Source organism: Humulus lupulus, chromosome 4 (genome assembly GCF_963169125.1).
Source record: "Humulus lupulus chromosome 4, drHumLupu1.1, whole genome shotgun sequence".
NCBI lineage: Eukaryota > Viridiplantae > Streptophyta > Magnoliopsida > Rosales > Cannabaceae > Humulus > Humulus lupulus.
In genome coordinates, this window is record NC_084796.1 from 67,846,466 (window position 1) to 67,873,504 (window position 27,039).

Consider the following 27,039-nt stretch of genomic DNA (forward strand, 5'->3'; position numbering starts at 1 on the left):
TTACCCTTTTACCCTTTTAATTATTTCTTGATTCATAGTGTACCATTGACTTTACTAGTGAAGGCTATTTAAGAATTTGATTATGAATTTGACGTCAAACATAATCACATGCTAATGTCGTCTCACCCAAATATAACATAAATATAAAATATATGCCCTCATCTGGCCAAAATTACGAAAATGACCTTCTAATAATAAATATAGGCCCACATGCATGCAATTATCATCATATAATAATAGAACTCCCATAAACCATATGTTTCTGATCTTCTAATAATAGTTATAGGCCCCAAGCGAATGTCCCAGTCAATATTCCCAGAATTCTCAACACATCTCGCTAACTAGCAATTTATCATCAAATATTTATTCCCATTACCCAATATCCCGGTAATGTGCTAAATACCAAAAGATAAATAATGATAAGAATACTTACATTATACGCAGCGGAATGAATGAGTCTTTCCTTCAGTTTCTCTAACCCTTGTATCCTTTTTGTCTCAGGGTATTATCTAGAAACTTAACCGATCTTCAATTTTCTTCACAGCCTTCCAAAGTATCCTTAGGATCACCTAGACTAGAGTGGACAATTCTCAACACATGAGATAGATACAAAGAGAAAAAGAGAAAATTACAATAAGGCTTATAAAAGGAGTTATGGTCTAGTCCGCAGGGTAAGCTGGTAACGAACAAGTGAACGAACTCAAATAATACAATAAGTTTGAATACTAACCACCAAGAATTGAGATTGAATTGACCTACGGTCAACTATATGATATGAGTATAATAGAAGATAACGATACGTTTACTTATCCTATCAACTGTCAATATCGGTCATGTCTGATGTAACAAATATATTTGATCTTGTCTACTTTGCTAATGTTTTCGAAAGAACATAATACTACAATGTGTAAGTTGGAAATTTGGGACGTTACAGCAATAGCGTGCTGAGCGCTAGTCAATAGGGTTATGCCCGAGAGAATATACAATTGAATATGGTTTTTTTTTTTTTTTTATGTAAATTGTGCATCAGAGAATAATGACTATAAAAGATATCCATTTATAAAGTGCCTTAGAGGGCCACGGGCCTTGAAGAACATAGAATAGGCCCTGCACGCACAGTGTTGGTTTATAACAACTAAATATGTATTAAGAAAATAGAACTATATTTGTATTAAGAAAATACAATTAAGAAAATATGTATTAAGAAAATAGAACTAAATTTGTATTAAGAAAATATGTATTAAGAAAATATGTAACAACTAAAAATGTATTAAGATACTAATATTGTTTGATCGTATATTTTTAATTCTTTAACATTTGAAATTTTGACTTTTTAGTTATTTTAATGATTTGAATTTTTTACTATATTTTCTTATTTTTGGGTTAAAAAGAATTGTACGCGTAAAAATACACATTTATTAAAATAAAAATAAATTGAGATCCAATTAATATTTCTATGACTTTATTTCAATAAAAATTTTAGAAGGAGAATTTTAATTTTGATCTAATTTATTTGGAAAATACAATTAGTGTGATATTTTTATAAAAAATAGTAAATGGAGGTTAAAATATCCAATTGACCAGCACAAGAAAATTGACTAGTCATAACACACATTTGCTACCACATGTAAATTTTAAATATATAACATCATCATCTAAAAATTTCGCTTAAACAATACCCAAAACACCTTCTCATATACAAGTAATAATTTTGTTAAACATTCCAAAAATGATTTTATGATAAAAAGATGTTAGATTTGCAATGTATAATTGATTAAGGATTAATTCATGTATAATTAATTGTGAGTTTGAACTAATTAATGACAGGGTATCAAATTTGCCCATGTACCAAATTGTGAGTTGAACTAACATAATTAATCCAATTTTATTTTGACACGTTACATGTACCAAATTTGGTTGGTTAGACACAAAACGTGGAGACGAAGCTTATATTTTTTAATTTTTTTTTCTGCATAGGGTAGTACTATTGCATGCCATCGAGAACAATTATAGTCCAATGCTTAGGGCACTGTAGTTACCAGTAGAAAATTGGAAGCCACTCAAGAGCTTTGGAAGGACCCAAACACAACACAAGCCTAAGAAAAATCAATAGTTTCAATTAGTGAGTTTGTAATGATAGGGAAGGGAATTCGTTGGGTCTCATCAACGGTGGAGTCACCCCCACCAGAGTCACCAGCAGCAAGTGAATGGTTGGATTCATCAGACACCTATTCAGGGCCGTCTAATGAATATAGAACTTTATCCACCTACCAACATGGGAACATGACCGTGGAAGGTTGCATGGTCCACCCCCCACTGAAGAAGCGTAGAACCACCATTTCTTCCAAGAGAGTCCCCTCGAAGAACAAGCGAGAGTCCCTAGTGATTGAACATAGAGGAGAGAAGGCAATTTTTGTCCCCCTGTCCTCCGAATCTGAAAATTCTGAAGAACAAAAGAAACGTATCGGAGAGGAAGAACAATGGAAGACCTCAATCCATCAGGATGATAGGGAAAAAAGAGGTAATAAAGTTACAAGTTCCCTTCGTCTTTACTAGGGTGATAAAATTATACTTTCTACCTTAGTGGGCTAGATTATTGGTTTGTTTATTAGCATACACATACACTCATGGAATTTTTATTATATCTGTTGCATGCAACATTTTTAAAATTAAACAAACTATATTGTATTATTGAGTGCACAGGCAGGGTCCGTAATAAGAAGTTATACTCCCAAGGAGTTGGGACGAGTTCTGAAGGTGGACAATGTCTCTCAAAGCAATTTATTCCATCGGCAGAAGTCCACCCCGTTCGCCTGAGCCAGACTTTGTATGAAAATTATATGATGTGGAAAGTGGAGAATATTCACAATCTACTGCTGCAGTTATTGGAGAAAAAAAATCCTGACAATGGTAGGATGAAAAGATAGGTTGAGGGTACCTCAGAAGGAGAAGGTGGTCACGTGCATAGGATGTCCAACCATCCGAATGGGAAGCGTCCCTCGACTATTTCATAATTTATTGTACTTCTCTCACCAGGGGAAAACTAACTCAATGCTTCATGTTAGAGGTATTGAAGACAATATTTCAATTTTTAATGTAACGCTGAGACTCCATGATTTTCCCCAATGGTTTCTTTATAATGATATTATGTGTTTGAATGGTATCATAGTTATTGTTCTATAATGATGTCTTAACTTTTTTTTGGGAAGTCGCCACATTTACTAGTGGCGATTCTATGGTTTCTAAACTAATTAAATTGCACTAGTTGCATATTATAATTTTGATGTGTCATTGCTTTAAAAATTTATGTTTATCAACTACTGAGGATAGAAAATTGTTAAATTTGTTACTAAATAATTATTATCACATGAACACATGCCGCAGATAGTTAGATGGTGTTTTTGTTTTACAGTGATATCACATGAATACATACATAATTTGTTTCCATTACTAAATTTAAATTTCACATGAAGATGTAAGTTGATATTAAACTAATACCAGTTAGATTAACTATTTATATAATTATCGATTAATGGATTAATTCAATAGTCCAAAGACTTATTACATTGCACTATTAAAGTTGGATATAGGTAGGGTGACAATCTTCTAAAAAATATTTGTATGAATGTTCAAAGTTAAATAATCCAAGAAACCAACGTATATCGACAAAAAATCGGATAAATTACTATTACTATAAAATTAAGTTGTGCATATGCAAATACATGACATATCAGTATTTGAAGACAACCATGTATATAAAATATTGAAACGTTCAATGCAATGGTTTTCTATGTGATAAAATTTTGTTTGTCATCGATTTTTTATTTTTCTTCTTAAAATCCTTCCATACATGTATTCATCAATAAAAAAAAAAAAGAAAAGGGAAAAGAATCCTTCCATTCACATTACATGGAAAGAAGCTAGTTCAGTATTAAGGGTTTACCCTTACACGTGCGTATATAATGTAACTAGTAGACCAATGAGTAGTATAACCACCCAACCAGGATATTGGATTTCGACTTGTTTACAAAAACTGACATTTTCTCACCTACTCAAGTAAGATTTTACATGCTTTTACACATTGTTGTATTTCACTATGATACCCTACTCGTAAAATCTAGAAATGTATTTATAACGTAGGTTTCCTGCAAGCAATCGAATAAAATATTGGTCATATGGATGGATTGATAAGTCGTGCCACGTTGCTCAATTTTCCCCATCTACGTAATCACAATACAGAGCAAATAAAGGATTTGTAATGATTAAATGATTTAAGTAAATGTAATGGCATTTATATTTTTTTTAAAAAGGAAAAATACTATTTTTGCCTCTGTATTTTTTCGAAATATGTGATCAACTTCTGTGTTTTGGTAAATGATAATTCGAACCCTATGTTTTGTTAATAGACCATTTGGTAAACCTACACCAAATTTTATTTTTTTCAATATACATAATGAGCAATGGTTGATTTGTTTAAAATAATATGATTATGTTTGAAATTCGATTAGCAAGTTATTATTATTATAATTGTCATTATGATTATTGTTTACCCAAAAATGGCCTCTGGTGATGTGGCAAAATTTCCTTACAAATGTCTGGCACATGGTGATTTCAAATGAAAAGATCTTGCTCGACCATCGACCAGGTGTTCCTTACACTATCAGATCTCGTGATTAGATGTGACCAATCTGGCAGCATGCTCTTATTTATTTAATTTAAGATACACAATCTTGTAATAATAACATTGAGATTTTTTCCTTTATTTATCTTGATATGCTATCATTAATTGTAATTACAGCCCATTGGCCCATGTAACCCACCTAAACCTATAAATAGTAATGATAGGGTTCAGGGGAGGGGGTTGGATTCTTGAAACCTTAGACTTTTTTGTATTTAGAGAGAGAAATATAGTGTGATTATCCACCGAGATTGTAATCCTCCCAAAGCTTGTGAAACTCAAGAACCCTAGTTCTTTGATCACGATTTTTGGATTCAATATCAATAAGAACACTAAGTGAACGTAGGTCATTACCATTCATTGGGGCCGAACCACTATAAATCATTTGCGTTATTTACTTTCCATTTGATTCTCTTGTTGCCTTCAAGTCATTTTTTGTCGTAATTCTGACTCCGTTTCATTGGCCAAATCAATGGTTAACAATTATAATATGTATTTTGTTTATTATCTCTTCTATGTAAAAAATGTGTAGATAGCGAAAATTCTTGATTTTAAAGGTTTTTTTATTTTTTTGGAATTCTAGTTAACGGAATGTTCTTATATTTATCTGAATATTCATATATTTAATAATAGATTGTATACCTAAGTTACACTTAAATAAAATTAACTAAATAAATAATTAAATAAATTAAAATAAGATATTTTAGAGATATTATACAATGATGATTATTTAAAGATAATAAAACCATACATTGAATAACTTAAATAAAACTTAACCAAATTTAAAAATCAGAACAAATATAAATTTAAACAAATGTAAATAAATAAAAATATGATTTTTAAAGATATTTTATGATAAATTAAATACTTACATCATATTTATTTAATAATAATAAACACATACATATAATTTATTTATTATATAAATTTGTGTGATATTATAAATTTTTATCAAGTGATTGGGCCTATTCTTCGTCATCAAATTCATAAAAGGACATTGACAGATATATTAGAAACTAAAAATAGTTGATGCATATATACTATTGTGAACACTATGAGTTTGTCTATTCTTATTTTATTTCTACTATTAATTTCTTTTTAAACATTTTTGTATTTTATATATATATGTCATGTTGTCATATAAATATATGTATAGAAGACTTCTCAATGGTTACTACCCATAGATGAGTAATAACAATTATGATGATGTAGCAACATAATAACTTGATATAGCAAGTCACCATCAGGTACATGTGCATTGCACATTGCTTTCACCTAGTGTATTAAAACTGATGAATTAATGTCACTAATTATTTTTTAAGGAGTGTAAATACACTCTTCTTAAATGAAAATGAAAAAAAAAAAAAAAAACGACACGTTGTCTATATAAGTGACGGTCCAATAAGAAGATACACATGTTTTAAAAATAGATAAATTCCCAAAAAAAAAGGATAGTAAACATGACAATTTTACCTCTATATAAGAGTAGTCCCATTTAAAAAAAATATAGTGAGCTTGATAAAAATCTAACACCCCACTTCGAAAATCCAACAAAACGAAATGACCACCATGAACTTCCTTGCCTCACCTTAATTCTCAAGCCAGTGGGAAACTTCTGCAGCAAGTAATGGAGACTTTATTCATCCTCCAAATAGCTGGGCACATCCAGTAGAAGGAGATGGTCTTTATGTCATGCGCTTGGTGCTAAGCAGGCTGGAGGCTCTTAACACACTAAATGGAATGTTTGCCAACATATACCATCAGGTTATTACTAATACTAATGCATGCATGCAAAAGTTTTCATATGTACAGGGTGACTTGGAGGATCAGAAAATAGAACATAACCAGAGCATCTACCATCTCTCCATGCGGATGTATGCCATGGAACAGGCTATGGGCTCCATGAAAGGAGAGATGCATGAGTTGAGGATGCTAGTGCATACATTTGTGTCCATGCAATCTGAGGCGGGTGGAGGCGTTGGTCTTCCTTTCGCTTCGCCTAATGTGTAATAGTGTCAGAACTTTGGAAAGAACTTTCTATAACATATCTTTTGGATGAACTTTTGTTCTGTAGTGTCATTTTGAAAAACAATTTTTTTGGAATATGCCAAGTTAAAAGGTCACATTCCCTTGAAATTGTTTTCGCCGCTACACTACTCTATATATTAGTACGTGAACATTGTAATAGTGGTCACAAAATTTTAGTTGTTTTTCTTTTATTTTTTTAAGTTGCATGGACAATAGTCTTCATAGTTTAAACAACTCTTCATAGTTTTCAAAATTCAGGTCTACCTACTCCATGTCTAAATCCGCATAGAGATCGTCATTTCCACAAAGTTCAGAGCCTTTCATTCCAGGAAAGCTTAACTATAAACCATTGATATTAAGCTTGTGTATTTCATAATGAAGAAACAAATACTGGAGACATACTTGCACTTACAAATACAAAAATTCACATTTTCCTATTAAAGAAAAATCATACAAAGCTTTTACATAAAAAAAATTTACCCCTACCCTACAGGTAGGAACTTGGAAGAACTTATCTGAGCTACACAAAAGTAAAGCTACAGTGCACCAAATTTGTTTACCAAATGTTGCATTATAGGACAAAACACTACAAGTAAGGAAACTAGTACCTAATATGTCCATGCAAGGAAAATGAAACACTAGTTCATGCACAATTGTTTTTGTAAACAAAGTAGGTGCAATAACACTACACATATACACATTAATTGACAAATTAGACTATAATTAACAAGTTTAATAAGAAAATTTGGCTTTATGCTAAAGACTACTTAAGCATAAAAAAGTCTTCATTTGTGAAGATGCAAGGTTAAAATTAGTTCATGAAATAGTTAAAAGACCAAGACTGATCCAGATTCTGAGAAATTGGTATCCCCTTAATAATTCATATGGGCAATAGAGGCCCCAGGAAGAAGGGAAAAAAAAACTAGTTAAAATGTTATATAGAATACAGAGTGTGTAAGTCAAGTGCAAAAACTGCCTCTTACCTTAGCAGAAATAAGATACCTATCCATGTATGCCATTCCACACTAGAAGTACTTATGGGGTTGAATTTGATTTTTTAGTCCATTGAGAATCAATTTCAACCTAGACTTTTAACAAAATAAAACAACCTAGACTCTCGGTTAACAAATAGTTGGATAGTTGTAATAAGAAGGGTAATAAACCATAACTGGAGTACCTACCATGCATTAAGTAAACCTTGCACATTTTCAATATACTGCGATTTCCGTCAATGTATGCACATATATTAGTAGTCACAAATAAATTGTGCTAGACTTATCTATCGAGAGGAAAGACAAAGAACAATCTGTGGTTTTTGCTAATTTTTCTTTCCTTGACAAGTTTAACTTAGATCAAACTTTTCAAAGGTAGGCAGTATATTCAATACAATTAGTATAGCCAAAATCTAATATAGGACAAAGATTACAACTGAAAAATAAATAAACTAAAAAAATTCTTATGTAACTGAGAGATTCCTGTATAAAATACAAATATATAAATCCTAAATTTACACCTAAAGTACAAACTCTTATCAAGATTTGTCACTAACCATATAGGATCAAGTTAACAACAAAGCCAGCACAAGCTTTAATCCTCTCAACATGGAATTGGAATGGTGATGAAGGATCACTAGTGCCTACATCTTCTTCAACTGAACATCCAATACATATACAAACAGAGTCTTATATATGGATTTTTTTGTCCTCTTAATTAATAATAAGTAAACAATCAAAGTATAATTAATACTAAGCAATGAAATAAACTTGGTAGAGCATTTGTACCTCTTCTTGCTCTGCAAATGGATGACTGCCGCACACAACCCCAGCTTCGACCTTCGTCTAAGTTGTTGTCCTCCGTCGTCTAGCCTAAATCGCAGCTAGTCGGTGTCCTCCGTCGTCAATGAAGTTAAAAACTGTTGTAAAACATTTGTTGAATACAAAAATAAAAAAATCAAGCAACGATTAATAACCACGACATACATGTTTCATAATTTGGTCAGATATTTCTTTCAAGCGAAATATCAAACATTTGGTGCTCAAGCCAAACCTACATTACAAACAAATTAGTCCTGATGCTCCTCACCATAATTTCAAAAATTAAACTCTAAATCACCACTTTCTTGTCCACCATCATCAATCCAACACTCAATTACAGATGAAAAATAAATATATGATGAAATTAATATTAAAAGACTTACCAGAATCCCAAAATGAAGACCCAACTCAGTAGAAAATTCCACGTTAACACAACAACATTTTACTTTTTGATTTACACACCCCACCATTGTTGTTTATGTACCCGATTCACTTAGGGGAGAAAGATGCTCCTCCATCTTTAACATATTAGACAGAAGATCCTCTGTGTGTGTGTGGGGGGAGGGGAGGGGGGGAGGGGGAGAAAGATCTTCTGTCTCTCATGGACGTTAGCATTCTATAGTTTATTCCACTCTCTCCACAAGTCACAGGAGTTAGGCTTACCAAACTTCCACACCATACGACCAATTTGTAGATCTCCCTCCATTTCCATACTCAATCCATTCTCATTTTGTACGACTCAACACAAGACCTTGTTCAAACTTTACAGATGAGAGAATTCAGTCTTTAACAGCCAACAACCACCAATACTCACTTCCAGATGGCCACACTACAACCCATTTGACACGTGGAATACTAACTCTATGTTTGGAAATACAACTCTCTTAAGGGAAAATGCAACTGACCAAAAAAATCAAGTTACCATTTTACCCCCAAACGTGTACTTATTTTCAGACGAAAAAAATGCATAATAATGTTATTTATCTGAAGAAAATTAAAAATGAGGAAAAACATACTATAACGCCCTGCTAATTAGAGTCCATTACCAGGTGTGTTTTGAAACTAGTGCTGGACTTACTAACAAGTCATTTGAACTAAACATGTGATTAAGCCACTAAGGTTTGGGTATTAAAAACTTTTGATCATTTCATAAACATTTCCATTAAGTTAATAACCAGTTCTTTACATGGGATCCCAAAAACATTAGTTTAAAAGCCTGTTACAAAACTCAGATTACACATTAAGCCGTCCTAAGCGGCAAAAGCTGGGCTTAACCCTAGTTCCCCTGAGCATCTCGGCCGTGGGGGTCGAACGGACTGCATATGTACATACCACTGCTAATGCCCTCTGACTCATGGCTGGTTGAGCTTCTCTTTACCTTTACCTGCACCACAAAGCACATGTGAGCCAGAAGACTCAGCAAGAAAACATAATTAACAGTTCAGTTAATAAAACAACCATCAAACAGTAATAACTGAATCCAGTGCATCCATCAAACCCAATTGGAGACCATAGAGTCACACAAGTGCATGCCACACTTTCTTTCAAGTTGTTGGCATTCGAGCCAGTCAAGTGCATGTTGCACTCCCAGGGTGGCCCAGCCATGGTGGCTTGCACTCCACATGCATTATGCCAATCTTAGCTTAAAAGCTAAGTTCCTTATGCCCTTGACTTATAAGTCAAGCCACCACGTGCCTCCAACTTATAAGTTGAAGCCTTGGGACTTTCAACCATAAAGAATCTCCCAGAGCCCATCATATTCTCAACGAATAAGTTGATCCCCATTTATCATCCTATTGATACCCTAGTTTATAAACTAAGCTTCACAGTCATAACAAATAGTCTCATGTTCCATTTAGCATACTTATCAAACAGTCATACCATGCATTATAACACATTCACTCAACAGTCACAAGCATAATCATAATTATGCACGTTACAGCGTACCTAAACAGACATTCACAACATAATTATAATCATGTTAATCACCTTAACTAAGTTCTAATCATGCATTCACATAACAGGAGCAGTTTTCTTACCTTTGGTCCGTATGCGAGTTACTAGCGACAACCCTCCGAGCATGGTCCCCGATTCAAGCCCTTAGCGAAAACCTAGTCACAACCGCAGTAAGGAAGTTCCCATCACTAACACGTAAATAACAACTTCCAGACCGACCCTTAGCCTTTGGGACATTGAATTCTACTTAACAAGGAAGTGGGATCGATCCCGAGCCCAAATGGTTAAGTTTCCAACCTAAAAATCCCATTAAGGTCAATTTTCACCTTAAGAGCCGCGGCCCCTCACAGCCGAGCCGCGGCCCGCCTTTGATTCCAGAGGCTTGGCCTCTCTGGAAACCAACGCGCGCCGCGGCCCGCCCCTGCCTCCGAGCCCTACTGGCTCCAAAATCTTCTTCACAGGCCGCGACTCACCATAAAAGAGCCGCGACTCAACACCACGAACCCAAAATTTTCTGGGTTTTTCTTCAACCGAACCCAACTAAAACCCATCTAATTCCACCCTAACCTTCCAATTCAATTCTCATAATTATCACAGCCCTTTCCAAAGACAAAATCCAACCATATATCACAATAATATTTACCAAAACCCACAAACTCAACCCTCCAATTATCTAACATGCATCAACACCATAATTCTAGATTATTCAGCATAATTAACCAAATAATTACAGTCAAAACTCTTACCTCAGTTGGAATGAATCACTGGAACCTAGCTTCTGTTTTCCCCCAAGCCTAACACCTTGATTTCCCAAGCTTTACTCCTCAATTTTCCAAAAACCTCCTCAAGCTTCTATGGCACCTAGAGAACGTGAGAGAGAGAAAGGGAGCTGCTGAATTATTTTTCATGTAATTTCTCAAACTTTCTAATTATATCCCAGCCATCTAAGTCTTAAACCACAGTGGGAATGACTAAGTTGCCCCCTTGCCCTTATCTTATTCCCAAAGTGTTCACAAGTACAATTTTGTCATTTGCCTTAAATCCTGCTATCCACAATTTGCACCCTATAATTCTCGCTACTTCCATTATTCTCACACAATTACCAATAAATTTCCAATGCCCACTAATTCCCGGTAATGTACTAAATTACTAAAATACCCCGAACCGGGTATTTAGACCCCGTTGTGACTTTTTGGCTAACTTGCTCATCGGGACCGCCTCTCGTCGAGTAACCCAAATATATCCACATAATAATGTGGTCTCAATCACACAAGCACATATTCGCATTTATACCCCTAACGGGTCAAATTACCAATATACCCTTCTTATAAGAAACGGGCCCACATACACATATTTAATATCTTTAAAATACAAGCATGATTATATTATAATATAATTCACATATTAACTCAATTATTGCCTCCTGGCCCCCTAATCCAGGCACTAAGCCTTATTAGGAAATTTGGGATGTTACACATACTATCAGATAATACAACCTGTTCTACCAAGTAATTTGACCGGGGTGAACAATATTTTATATTTTGTCGGTTCCGAGGTGTGTCAAACCTCAGACCCAACCGAGGTTTTACATAACTCCCCAAAAAAGAATTATTTTATAGTTTTTATTTTATATTTTCAAATATATGGCTTTTTATTTCTCATACAAATGTATCTCTTCTATATAAAAATGTGTAGATAACATAAATTCTTAGTTTTAACGGTTTTTTATTTTTCATTTTCCGTTAAATTTAACAGAATATTAACATAATATTTTTATATTTAATGATAGATTGTAAACATGACTTAAACATAGATAAAATTAAATAAATAAAAAATTAAAATAAAATATTTTTGAAATATTTTACAATAATAATTATTTAAAAATAATAAAATCATATGTTTTATAACTTAAATAAAATTTAATTAAACTTAAACTTCATGTATTAGAATAATATCATATTAAACATATAATATATTATATTCTACTATCAACTAGCGACAAACTTAAATTTAAAAATCCACGTATAATATTAATATTATATTAAACATATAATATATAATCTCTTATTGTTGTGACTGCCAAATTCAAAAACTAGAACAAACATAAACTTAAGCAAAAATTAATTAATTAATTAAAATAAGATATTTTTAAGATATTTTATGATAATTTAAATAATTAAATCATATTTATTTAAAAATAATAAAAGCATACATATAATTTTTTTTGAATTTGTGTGATAGTTTTTACTATCAAGTGTGATAGTTTGTGTGATAGTTTGATAGTTTATCTTATAAATTTGTGTGATAGTTTTTTTTATCAAGTGATTTGAAGTTCTTTTTCTTCATCAAATTCACCAAAGGACATTGCGAGATACATTATAAACTAAAAATAGTTGATGTATACTACTGTCTACACTATGACTTTTTCTATTATTATTATTTTATTTCTATTATTTTTTTTAAAATATTATTGTAATATATATATGTCAATATTGTGTTTAGATGTCAAATATGTAGATATTATTGATATAGATATTTATATATATTATAGAACTATAATTCATTCTATTATATATATATATTTAAAAAACAGTGAACTAGTTTTTATTAAAATTATAGACAATGTTTACAACTTAAAACTAAGCAAACGTGCATTACGTGTTGCTTTTACCTATTAATTTAAAAAATATGTCATAATTTTTTAGCTAAATAAGCCGTATTATTTTGTAATTTTAATTAGAGTAAATACGATTTTTTACTCTGCATTGTGCAAATGTTACCGATCGGACCATCTATTTTGTTAAATGACAATTCAAACCCTGCATTTTGCAAAATAGAACAAAATAGTATTCAAAGCCCGATTTTGGTAATACTTTCTTTAAATAGGACCAAAATGCCATCAAGTTTTATTAATTAATGAATTAATTAAAAATATATTTTATACTAAAAAATAAATTAAATTGTTTTTAAATAAAAAAATTAAAAAAACTATTTCAAATAATAAAAAAACAACAAAAGTATTTTAAAATAAATAAAATAATCTAAAACCCACCCAAATAAAATAAGTAACATTAATAAAAACTAATTATAAAAAATACATTAATAAAAACTAATTATAAACAAAACATTAATAAAAACTAAAACCTAGATCTAACCTAAAAGTCTACCCTTCTTCTTCTTCTTCTTTGTAGGTGGCTGGGGCGACAAAGACTATTGGGTTCGACAAGAGGGTTTGGTACGGCGAGGTTGGATCTAGTGTGAAGAGGTTGGGTCTGTGGGGGGTTTGGTGTAAGGACGAGGCTAGGTCCGACGAGGGGATCTAGTTGTGTTGTGTTTGATTGTTGTTTGTGTTCAGGCAGATAAGTTTTAGGGACATGCAAAATCCAAGTTTTAAGGTTTATTTTTTTATATGAAATCATCAAATGTTGCGATTTTTTTTGCAAATGGTCGGGATGGCAGCTACATTTTGCAAAGGAAAGACACAAATATGAGGGTTCTTGTATGATTGGGGAATATCTGAAAGGTAATTTGATGATGGTTCTTGTGCGACTGGGGCAGATCTAAAGGTGGTTGTGTGACTGGGTTTTGAAGCTTGCACTGGGTTGTTGATAGAGAATTTTCTTACTACAAGCATTTTGGAGTTCTTCTACATTAATAAAAACACTAAGTGGACGTAGGTCATTACCAATCCCTAGGGCCGAACCACTATAAAATCTTGGTGTCGTTTACATTCTTGAATTCAATTATCTTATTTATATCATTTTCGTGATTCCGTCTCGTTGACTTAGGGTCAACAATAACAAATAAGAATGATGAACAAATTGAAAATCAGAGAATGTAAACCTAGAATATTGATTTTCCAATTTTAAATTATGAATCTCAGTTTATCAATTATCTCAATCTATTCTCCTAATTTGTAATTTCAAGAACCCTAATTTAAATCATTTACCTTTCTCAAGTGTAAGTTAAATTATTCTTAATTAATTAACAAGATATCTCTATTCAATATTAATTAAACAAGAATTCATTAAGCAATATGGCTCTTTTAATGAAACTCATAGAAATCATGGAATCTCTCAATCTCACACTTTTCCAATGTCATACACTTTTAGGTCCAATTTAAGATTACATCTCTCAAGTGTAAAATCCTAAATCTCAGTTGATTATAGTGCTAAAAAATGTCAATTTATTAGTTTTAAAGTGTAAAATAAATTAAGTTTTAATTAATATTTTCATGAATTTATTTTAATATATTTTATAATTGAAAATATTAATTTTAATTTAATTTGTGTTTAATTTTCAGGAAAGAATTTGCATTTGGACACTAATAAAAAAAGAAAGAAGTAAAATTGAAGAAAAATGAAAAAAAAATGACATTTTTGTGGTCCAAACCCAACAGGATTAGTCCCAAAGGAACCGAGGCCCACTACCTCTCCTATGCCAGCAGCGCACCACATGGCGCTCTTCCTGCTCGTCATGCATCGCCCAAGTCCCTCAGCAGCCCAGCGACCCACCCGCGTGACCCAGCAACCTGCCTGTGTGACCAGCGCCTGACCCGTGCCAGCGACCTGCGACCAGCCCAACACCTGACCCGCCTGCCCACCTACTGCTTTTTCCCTACTGACAATCCCAACACATGGCTTCCTCCCATTGGTTGCTGATAGAATATATTTTTAATACTTTTTAGTCTTAGTTTTTTTAGTTTTATTATTATTTTTATATTTTTAGTTCTTTTTGTGTGTGGTTGTTGTATTTTTCAGGTTGTCATTTGTTAAATGGATATTTGAGAAATATTTCAAAATTTATTTGAAATATTATCTTCAGTCAATAGAAAAACAATAGAAGATATTTATTTGACTTGATTGGAGAAGATAAAAGATAATTCAAACTTAAATTGTTGGAAAAATCTGAGATATTTTGAATCTGAAACAGTTTTGGTATTGTGATCATATCTCCTTACTCACATATTCAATTGACTTGTTCTTGGTGGCTTTGGAAAGCTTATTCATAGACCTACGAAAGCTTGTTTCACAAGAAAAATCAAATTCGGGCGTTTATTTGGTGATATTTGAGGTACAAGATTACGCAAACAAGAGTTACGAGATTTGAAAAATGAAGATATTTTGAAGCATTATGAAGTAACAAGTGGAAACATCTAGAAAATTATTTTCACAACCTTATCACTACAAAACGAATGTTTTGGATTATTTTAGACCTCTCTCTCTCTTCTCTCATCTCTCTCACTCCTCTCACTCCTCTCTCTTTCTTCTTTTTCTTCTCTATCTATTCTTTTTCATTAATTAATTTCTTATTTAGGGTATTAATTGATTCTTCTTGAAACCTTATGATTATCTAATGAAGTTTTTATGAATTCCCTATCAATATTGTGAATTATATGTCTTATGTTTAATGCTTGATCACCATTTACATGATTTATATGATTTTAACATGAGATCTTAGAAGTGAAGGATAAATATGTTATAGTAAAATAATCATAGATTTATATTGGACGAGAGTAACTGTATGATTTGTGTTGCTTAGGGATTACATGTTTAATGTCTACGATATGTTAGTTTACCACAAAGATGTAGGAGATTTGCTTATTGTAGAGAGTTATAAGTCCTAGGAAGAATATAATTTACAGTTGTAATCTGCTGTCACGATAGAGATAGGAATTCTTAAATTCAATTTAAAGAAGCATAGGTGGATAGTTGATGAAATTAATAACCATATATTTTTATTTATTGAATTAGAATATCTATTATTGAGTCTTTTATTGTTCTTGTTATTTGTTTTATTTCTTTTAGTTTTGGTAAATTCTATATTCATTAATTATCAAATCAATTAGAAATAAAAATTAATTAATTGGTAATTAATATTCAATACTCGTGGAAACGATACTCTAGTTATCACTTTGTTACTTGTTTACGATTGCGTATACTTGCATAGTACATAATTTCCGCAACAAGTTTTTTGCGCCATTGCCAGGGATTATTTTTATTAATATCAATAAAATTAGTTTGATTTTAATTTGGTTTTTTTGATTTTATTTAATTTATGTTTCTTTTATGTGTTTGACTTGTGAAAATTTTCCAACAACACAATGAGCCATTTTACTCCGCTTGGGGGAGATTTAATGAATTGGTGGAGAGATGTCATCACAATTTCTCAAGGGGGTGTCTAAGGAGAATGTATTATCTAAATAATAAATGTCCATTTATTCTTTTACTAGAAAAGAGGACATGAGATAGTTATTCCTACAACTCAGTGATGGACTGTTTAATGTATCGAATGTAATATCTTCGAATTGACATTTGCTAAATGGTGGGAATAGTTAGCAGTTGTCAATCCATTATGGATTGAGTCATTGAATAATTATAAGGACTTAATTTTGAGTATCTTGAATATAATACGATTATATGTATGTGCATTTAGGTAGAGACTTAAAATCCCAAAGGATGGTCTGATATTAAAACTTCGTAGATTGATATCAGAATCAACTTACATAATTGTGGAGGAGACACATTAATATAGAAATGTGTTAGACATTTCAGATTTATATGTTTCACCACAAAAGCTGAAACATAACAGCTACAAGCAGTTAAATACGCTAATTGATTTATTTGAGTTCTTTGTCATTCTGGAAAAGGTTTCAGACTAGAATAAACAACTAGTATCTCATTGCAAAAGCAATGGAGATACAACTATTCTAGAAAAACTAGAAATCATGGGAGGAGTAAAGTACATGAAATGAAGTATCATTTAATACAAGACAATTTTACATAACTGATGTAATAATCTTGAAGATAACTTTAAATAAATTTCTTACAAAATTGTTACAAAGACTTTGTTAGACAAAATCGGTCAGGAGAATATGATTGATGTATTAAAAGAGATGCCTCAATTTGCTTTAGGGAAAGTGGGAGATTGTTGGGAATAGTGCCCTTAAAGCAATTGTAGTTGACAAATGCTTTAAATGAAATAAAAAATCGAATTGAATTATTATATATATAGACTATCTCTGATAAAATATGATAATATTAAGTGGATATAAAAAAATTCCAAAGTTTATCTATGTGGTTTTAATCTCATATGTGTATGGGAGGATCGAGATTAAGATAATAAACTTAAATAGTTCATAGTAAAATAATGTTAAGGAATCTTTAGATTAATTACTGCTAGTATGGTTCACTAGTATTATGAATACATGTGACGTAGATCCGAGTTACTAGTGTACTATACACTTTAGTGGAGGTACTTTGAATGCTGAGAGTATGTAGAACTGGACCAGATGTGATTTGTTAATACTTTTTTAAACACTGTTTCATAATATTAATCAAACACATCAAACGATGATCATATACACAATGATCTTAATCCTGAGGTTGCTATGAACTCCTATATATTTCATCTAATCCTTTGATTCATGTGTTAAGGTTTGTCAGAATGATCAGGCTAAGAACAATTATTTTGGGGACTCAATGATGTATATGGCTGGGGACGTAGTTTAACAGTTATGGAATCTATACATTCTTATAGATTGAACAATAGTTCCCTATTGGGTTGACTTTTGGAATTAAAAAGGTTATGAGTGCTCACGTCGCAAACTTGTTGTGGCATAACCTTCACTAGTAAAGTCAATGGTACATTAGGAACAAAATATAGCTAAAAGGGTAAAACAATAATTTTATTCCCTTTTAATTATGAACCATTAATAGAGCCTTAACGTTGTATGTAATGATTATATCAATGACCACTTTATTCTTTAATAAAGTACTCAGTAAATATATGTTTGTAATTATCAAGAGTTCAATCTCATAGTTATAGTGGAGTAATCATGAGATTAATCAATATGATTATTTAATCAAAGAGCTTTGATTAACAATGTAATATTTATTGGAGCTTGATATTATAGGTCCATAGGTCTCCAGAGTGGCTTTATCAACACCATATCAAGGTAAGAGTTGATGCAAGGGTATAACTGTAATTTGGGAATTTAAGAAGAATTTTATTCTTTGGGTCAAGTATGCAATTATATGATCATTGAGGTTAAATAATTATAATGAAATTAATTATTAATTTTTGAAAATATATTTATTAATTTAAATATGTAAAATTTTGAATTTCATATATATATATAAATAAATAAAATTTTGAAATTAATTATTTTATTTGAGTGGGAGAAAATAAAATTGGTAAGTCAAAAATAGTTTTTTATTTATTTAACTTTAAAGATGATGATAATGATGATTATCAAGTCGAATTTTGAATTTAAAATTTAAATTTTGAAATATGGTTGTCATCTTTTCCTTAAAAAGATTTAACACCTTATTTTGTGGGAGATTAATTTTTATTAAATAATTAAATAAAAGAAAAATGAAAAATCTTTGAAAAGGGAATAGTGGGTCACGCATGACACAGTCCAGAGACTGTGCCGTGCATCACATACACTAATATTTTATTAGTGTAGTTTTTATTTTATTTAATTATTTAATAATTTGAAAATAGTTTTTTCAAATTTGGTAAGTAAGATATTTATCTAAATCTAATCCTATCATCATTATGATATTATTATTACGAATAATAAGGTAATATAAATCTCTATATATATGATATAGAAGAAGAAGAAGAAGAAGAAGAAGAAGAAGAGGAAGAGGAAGAGAAAATAACACAGAAACACAAAAAAACAAATAACAACACAATACATAATTCATAATAATTTTTAGAGTTTTTGTCAGACAAAACTCTTTCTTCTTCTTCTTCATTATTCTAGCCATTCTCAGACCATAATCCAAGTTCTCTTGTGTTGAGAAATACTTGTGATTCCTAAAATACAAACTCATGTTCTCTATTTTCCCACACACATCTTGAGGTGTAGAGAACACTCAGGAAGATCTTGGTTTGAGTGCTCAAAGCTTTGGATAGGAAGAACGATAAATATACGAAAAGACTCGAGGACACTTGATAGGCTTCAAGAGGTGATTGTTCATGTTCTTGAATATTCATATATTTATGTGTCTATATGTTATATTTAAATATATTGTATATTTATATATATTTGTTGCATGATTAATAATATTGTAAGTTAATGTTTCTGGATTGTTTTCTTGGTCATATTAAGTGTTTATATGATTAATGAAATTTTTTTATTGTTGTTGTTCCTGTAACAATGGGCCTACCACACCAATTCCCCTGCGTGCTCTGAATGTTTTTCCAACAATGGAAAGATCGAAACTTATAAATCTCGATTAGTGGCAAAGGGATATACCCAAAGAGAAGGAGTGGACTATGAGGAAACTTTTAGTTTGGTAGCCATGCTCAAGTCCATTCGCATCCTCCTATCCATAGTAGCCGCTCTCAACTATGAGATCTGGCAAATGGATGTCAATACAACTTTTCTTAATGGGAATCTTGACGAAGTCATTTATATGAATCAACCAGAAGGATTTAAAGTAGCTAGATAAGAAGGAAAAGTTTGCAAGTTGAATAGGTCCATTTATGGACTTAAACAAGCTTCTCGTTCTTGGAATCTTAGGTTTGATGAGATAATCAAAACCTATGGCTTTGAACAAAATATTGATGAGCATTACCAACTAAGGGCAAATCAAATAGTGGTATTCCTGGTTCTTTATGTGGAAGATATCTTACTCATTGGAAACAATGTTAAGAAATTACCAGATGTGAAGAATGTTGGGAAACTTATACAAGATCTTTATTTATTTTCATGTAGATATAATATTAAACAAGTTAATATGAGACAACCTAGAACATGTTTCTAATTCAAAGAGAAATAATGATAAGAATACTTACATTATACGCAACAGAATAATAGAGTCCTTCCTTCAGTTTCTCTAACCCTTGTATCATTTATGTCGTAGAGTATTATCAAGAAACTGAACCGATCTTCAATTTTCTTCACAACCATCCAAAGTATCCTTGGAATCACCTAGACTAGAGTGGAAAATTCTCAACACATGAGATAAATACAGAGAGAAGAAGAGAAAAGAACAATAAGGCTTAGAAAATGACTTATGTTTAGATAAAATCTAAAACCTATCAAAAACTTGTGTTTCGACTTGTGAGTTGACTTATGTTTTCAACTCTCTCTTAAAATTTCTTTTATAGAATCAATTAGGTAATTTATTTAATTAAAAAATCAATAAAATAATAGCTAATTAACAGCCCTAGGTCGAAATTATCATGGGCTTTAGGCCCGTTAAATTTCTCATTTGATTATAAGCCCATTGGACTTAAAATCAATGCCTGTATTATTTTCTATTGATTTAATTAATTAAATAATTATTTAAATACTTTATCAAATCAATTATTTATAATTTGAACCTTTATTTAAACTTATTTATTAATTTAGATACCAATTTATCTTAATTAATAAATTTGCCCTAATTTCTCTTTTCTTTTTAAAATTACACAACTCTGTGAAACTATCCAAAATTGACCTAGTCAACTTTGATAATTCTATTTGATAATTAAATCAATTAATTGAGACTATCTAGATGATTTTATCCAAGGTACATTGGGGACCATGGGCTTATGAAATCAAGCTCCAATAAGTTATAAAAAATCTAACAAATAAATTTACTAACTTATTAATTCCTCGTGACTCCACTAAAGACTCGGAATTGCACTCTTGAATTCATAGAACGCTCTATAATAAATATAGATACGCTATTAATTATCCATTGTTACAACCATAATTGTCACTGAATCCTTTATAGACAGTCTACAATGAGATGGGACTAAAATGTTGTTTTACGTAATATCAATAAAATAATAAGTAAAATCAGCCATTAGGTCAAAATCCTCATGGGCTTTCGGCCCGTGAAATTTCTCATTTAATTATAAGCCGGGTCTTAAAATCGAGGCCCATATTACATTTTATTGATTAATTAATTATATAATTATTTTAATCCTTTATCAAATTAATTATTTATAATTTTAACCTTGATTTAAACTTATTTATTAATTTAGACACTAATTTTTCTTAATTAATAAATCTGCCCTAATATCTCTTTTCTTCTCTAAATTGCATAACTCTATGAAACTATCCAAAATTGACCTCGTCAACTTTGATAATTCTAATTGATAATTAAATCAATTAATTGAAATTATCTTGATGAGTTTAGCCAAGGTACAGTGGGGACCATGGACCTATGAAATCAAGCTCCAATAAGTTATCATAAATTTAACAAATAAAATTACTAACTTATTAATTCCTCATGACTCCACCAAAGACTTAGAATTGCACTCTTAAATTCATAGAATGCTCTATAACCAATATAGATACGTTATTAGTTATCCATTGTTACAACTATAATTATCACTCGATCCTCTATAGACGGTCTACAATGATATGGGACTAAAAATATCGTTTTACCCCTCATTGTATTTTATCCTTAAAACACTTAGTTCCTTGTAAATGATATTTTAGTAAACTAATATTAATTACTGAAATGAGATATCTATCATTTAACACCTTGAACCAAACTAAAAGAAAACCATCGTTTCACGTCTTCATCAGAAGGTATAGATGTTCATATCTATGATTAACACTCCCACTCAATTATACTATCGTGTTTCCAAGATGTAAGTATGGGCTAGTTCGTAGGTTAAGCTGGTAACGAACAAGTCAAAGAACTCAAATAATACAATCAGTTAGAATACTAACCACTCAGAATTGAGATTGAATTGACCTGTGGTCAACTATATGATATGACTAGAATAGATATTAACGGTATGTTTACTTATCCTATCAACTGTCAATATCGGTCATGTCCGATGTAACAAATACATCTGATCTTATCTACTTTGCTAATGTTCTGGAAAGAACATAACACCACAATGTGTAAGTAGATCATATCGTAGATTGACAAGTTAGTGTAAATCCTATGCACTAACTAAACTTAGGACTAACTTATTTATAACATATAATCATATTTATATTCCACTGTGATTATGTCACTATAAATACGATTAGCTATATGCTTGGGTTTTAATAGAAGTTTATATTAAAAAAATAATCATGAAAATAAACACATGTGAGCAAAGTGATTGACCAGGTCAAAAAAATGAATTCTATTCTTTTATTGATAATAAATGGGATTATAAAGAAATTGAGTTTTAATTATGGCATAAAACCCTAATAAAGAATTGGCTGAGCACTCAATTCCAGGTGAAGGATTTGGGTGAAGCAAGTTATGTTCTAAGTATCCAGATCATTAGGGATAGAAAGAACAAACTCTTAGCTCTATCTCATGTAGCTTACATTGATAAAGTTCTTGAACGTTTCTCAATGTCAAATTCCAAGAAAGGACGTCTATCGTCTCGCCATAGACTACTTTTTGAGATAGCATGTCCCTGACAGTTTTAGGGGGTAGCAACATTTTCCCATGTCAGGTGGCATCGCGAGGCATCCTGCTTGTCGCTTTTACGGACTTAACACCACGATTTGTGCAACATTAAATTTCAGACGACTACTTGTGGTCCAAGGCCACTATGCTTCACACCTAGCACTCTACTCTAGACCCGGAGAAGGAATCTCACAGGCCTGGAGGACATGACTGGAGGAGATGCGATTTGGAAAGGACATTCTACAAGTGGTTCTCAGGAAGTAGCTGTTGGTATTAAAAGAGCAAATCAAAGATACGCAGCGGGGAATTGACTCTTTTTAATAATTATTAATACCAGCCAAGTTCATACACACACACACACACACACATATATATTAGATCACATACAATCAGATTAAAGATTACCACTTGTAGCCTATCAAGTGTCCTCAAATATTTTTGTATAAAATCAACGATCTTCCTATCCAAGCTCTAAAAGCTCACACCTTGATCTTCCAGACCAATCCTCAAACACATAAGGACGTGTGTGGACATGCAGGATTCAAAAGGTTGATTTATGACTCTCTAGATGTACTCAACACATGAGATCGAGAGAAGTTTGATAAAGAGAATATGAATTGAATAGTTTTTAGGTTTAGGAAAACTATCGTTTCTGTCTTAGAGAGAGAGTTTGACAGTTTATGAAAAACAATTGCTTGAAAAGTATCACTTCTTTTCAGATTTATAAAGATAATTAACTAATTTAATTAATCTTTATTTTATTAAAATAAAATTGATCACTTATAACCTTATTTAATTTAAATCATATTTAAAAAAGAATAATTAAATAAACAAATTATTTGAAATTCAAAATTCAAATCCCAGGGACAGGAAATCATGTGTGTGGCGCCACACTCATTGTACAGTGAGTGTGTCGACTACACCATTAGAGTTATCCCAAATTTTCTTATTTGTTTATTTAATTGATATTTAAGACAATATATTTATCCCAAAATAAATATCAGTTTTAAATAAAGAAATAAATATCATATTCTAAATAAGATATTTATTATTCTCTTTCTATTTATTATTCCAAACAAGATTAATATTAATTTTTAATCTATAGTTTTTCAAAATAAAAACTATATAGTTAAATAAATAATTAATTCATAATTATTCAATTTCCCATAACTTTCACATAATTATTTCCTTGCCCTGGAAAATTAATTCATTTGCAATTAAGTCATTCTCTCTACAAATCCTTCATTTTACCCTTGACAATGTAGGACAGAGATGATTTGAGGACCATGGGCCTATAATATGAAGCTCCATTAAACCAGATTATTAATTAAACTCTTTAATCCAATAATCTTATTTAATAATTCCATGATTACTCCACTATAAATATGGAATTGCACTCTAAGTATTTATAGAATTATATTTACAAAGTTTTCTCTTGTAGTCCATTGATATAATCAATAAATGTAGTTTTGTCCTCCATTTATTGGTTTGTTAATTAGAGCTGGTCAAGATTACTGTTTTACCCTTCTAGTTACCTCTTGATCCTTAAGTACCATTAATTCACTAGTGAATAATTACTCTATAATCAAATTATAAATTTGAGCTCAATAACTATTATGTTCTAGAATTAACCCTAGGGAACCAATATTCGATTCGTTATGAAAGTATGGATTCCATTATTGTAATTCATGTTCCCAGTCATTCATGATATTGAATCTCCAAAATAAAAGTCATTGGCCTCATTATACTAAGAAACCTTAACGAGTGAATAAAAAGACTCAATAAATACAAACATGAGTTCATGAATACTCAGGATTTAGACTGATTTACAAATGATCATTTATTATGATATGAATCAAATCTTTACGTTAAACAACAAATTTATAAAGATAATTAATTCTTATTGGTCATGTCATATATATTCTCTATCATATACATCATCTTTACTAAGATGTCTATCCACATGAGTAATCTTAATCTAGATCACTTGCATCTCGTATGCTTATATTCTCATGAATGAATAAATAATTTTCTTGATATTATCATCTAATTAATTCAAAAAATAATTATAACATTCAAATATAATAAAATTGTTCCTTTTATTCAATTCAATAAAATGTCTTTACATGCTTTTAGGGAATTAATCCTAACAGTAGCCTTCCTCGAGGTCATACTTCTTTGCAGGTGGTGATCAGGGGATAAAAGGCAAGACTTTCCTTCCAGGGATCTCTAGGCGAGCCCTAAGAGGCTTGGTCAGCTTATGTGAGGACTTGATTACTCTTAATGCATGACACATGTCACTAAATGAAAACGCGAACAACATTTTTCCCCCAAGTCTTCACTCGTCCTCGGACAGTGGAGACTTAGATCGAGAAGAGTAATCTTGTGGGATGTATTCAGGTTGAGACAGTTCAGCTTCCTCGAGGCCTAACACCTTTAAAAAGGTGATGCCATGTGTCAACTCCCTATTGTTGGGCCCATCAATTGGTGACATTTAATGAGGGGAATTTTTCACACCAAGACGTCTATTCCGTACCCGAGGCGTCCTTTCACACTGTACCCGAGGCGTCATTTTCCCATTTTGAATCATGATTCATACCCTGGTAATCATGACCATTGGATCACACTTGAGTATCTAATCCCTAGGTGATCAACGGTTGGGGTTGGATAGCTTCCCGTCCAAGTTCACAAGTATATATTAAAAAAAATTCCTCTCAATCTTCATTTTTGCGTTCACAGTATTTTCAAATTCAAAGCTCTGAGAAATCCTTTTCTTTGCCAAGAACACATTCATCAAAACCAAAAGCATATCTTCATTGAACTTGGAAGGTTGGAGGGAATCAAGCTATTTCTGGGTTAATCGCATGAAGTACTTCCATGTCTGAACCAGTCTCAGCACTTACATGAGCTTCATATTGAGTGAGCTTCTTTTATTTTCTCTGTCTGAGTGTGTTCTTGCTATTTTCTAGGTTTGCATTAGGCTCTTAGGATTTTAGGATTTAGAGGTTATTTTTTCCTCTTTTAGCACTATTTTAGGTCCATGCTAGTGTTTAAACTAGCCTTAATGGGTCGTTTAAGCTCTTTGGCCTTTTTTCGCATTCTGGACATTCAACTGGTTTCTAGAAAATTTCCAGATTCCGGTGATGTTCTTCAGTCTCCGGTGGTGTCTCCAGGAGCCAATCTAGGGTTCTGGTGACACTCCTTTTCCCTATAATTTTTTATTTTTTCTCCACTCCTAGAGCGTGGCCATTTTTCCTTGGGTCAAGGCGCTAATTGCCTGGATTTTTTTCAGATGTCCAAGGAGCTTCGCGAGCTTCACTAGTAAGGATTTTATGCATTTGAAAACGAGTTGCTTGCTATGGCCCGAGAAGACGAAGACAGCTGGTGGGGAAGCGTGTACCAGCCCTGACACGGGCCCCGGCAGTAGCAATCAGGGAGGCAGCTCTAGTGGTAGAGAGGCCTATACAGAGGGGCACCTCAGAGGAGGAGGTGAACGTATCTCCCACTTATGCTACCCAGCAATATAAGTCTGCGAGATTTGAGGAAAAATAACTCCTTAGCAAATTGAAGCATCCCGTGGTCATAGAGCGCATTATATGCCACTACAGGATCAGAGATTGCCTCGTGCACCTTTGCTGGGACACAGAAATAGCGCATCAGAGCGCGAACAACCTTGAGGCCTAGAGCCAATCACACCTCAAGGCTGGAGCTATGCTTCCCCCCCACCAGTACTTCGTGGATTTCTTGAAGTACGTGGGTGTTTCCCCATTCCAATTATCCTTGAATGGGTTCAAAGTCCTCGTGGGCCTATACCTCATGTACCAGAGAAGGAGCTAGCTCGACCCTTCTCCAGCTGAAATCTCGTACCTGTACAACTTTTGGGCCTGCCTGAAGAAGCAGAGCGACCTTGACGAGTATTACCCCCTGATGAAGTACGCTTATCCAAACATGGTGTACAAGGTTGCTCATCACAATGAGAGACATTGGCGGGATAAAAAGGACCATTTTTTCTTCACAAATGGTGACCTGATGCGGACCAACCCTACCCTTATCCTGGAATTCTCCATGGTTGGTAAGTATCTTTATCACATCTCGAGCTTATTCTCTGATACTGGCCACCTTCCATTTCTTAGTATTATCTTTTTGTTAGTTCCTTATAACCGAAACCCCTTCGTCCAAGCATTCAAAGATCACT